A 995-nucleotide genomic window follows, 5' to 3' on the forward strand; every position below is an offset into this window, starting at 1 on the left:
TAGATAACATGTACATTGTCTAAGGGTTTATTTGTACAGATTCAGGGAGTTTCCACAGTTCTTGCTATGTGCAGCCCGCAATTTTTATTTAATTCTAACGTGATTATTAATTAAGTTCTTGATCAGAACCATTCAATTCATTTATACTGACAGATGTAGTAGTATGAACATTTTTTTAGATATGATACTTATTTTCTTAACATATTAGACTCATTGAGCCATTCTGCAGCTTAAGAATAATAATACACAAAGAAACTAGTTTGGTTTCCTCATCTCAGCCTATCAGGTTTCTGCTCCTAAAGATGTTCTCAGAATTTCTTTATATACTTGTTTCATGTTATGGGACAATGCGCTAAGCTTAGATACTCAGCTAGATCGGTAACATTTTTGTTTCCATTCACACTTTTGCATACGGTTGATTTAACATTCTATACATGGCAAATCTTTATGCTTACATATTTATTGTTGTAATCAGCGTGTGGACGAACATAACTAGGAGGCCTACCATTTCTCATAGCTTTGGAAGCAAACTGGACCTCACTAAATAGAGCTGGGATGTTTCTATTAGACGTCTGGTTTAGTAAAATGCTATCTAAAGCCTGAATACGACATTCAGATTAATTTGGTTCAGTTTACTTGTGCATTTCCTACAATTATAACATTTATGCAGGGTCGTCTTTTAATCACCTTTTTATCAGTCTCAAGTTAACTAAGAGTTTTGACATTGCAGTCCCAATTTTTTTTCCTAATTTTGTGGCAATTGTTCATAAATGCTGGTTATTAGGACATCACTATAGGATATGTCAGGGACTTCTTTTATGATAACTTTGATTTTAAACCCTGGAGAGGTCTTACCTGGTGGAAACGCCGTCCAAGGACCCATCACATGCTAATGAGTTCCACACAGGTATGACACTGAGTCAACAATGTGATGTCCGAACCCCGGTTTACAATGGCGGAGACAGGGGGGACCAGCAGGGGCCCTGGCCCCCCCC

General features: G+C 37.4%; 1 protein-coding gene across 1 annotated transcript in view; it reads right to left on the minus strand.

Annotated features, from left to right (window-relative positions):
• LOC123077800 (uncharacterized) overlaps positions 1–995 on the minus strand; it is an 81,470-nt gene that overhangs the window by 1,307 nt on the left and 79,168 nt on the right. The gene's annotated exons all lie outside the window — the stretch shown is intronic.

This window comes from Triticum aestivum, chromosome 3D (genome assembly GCF_018294505.1).
Source record: "Triticum aestivum cultivar Chinese Spring chromosome 3D, IWGSC CS RefSeq v2.1, whole genome shotgun sequence".
Lineage (NCBI taxonomy): Eukaryota > Viridiplantae > Streptophyta > Magnoliopsida > Poales > Poaceae > Triticum > Triticum aestivum.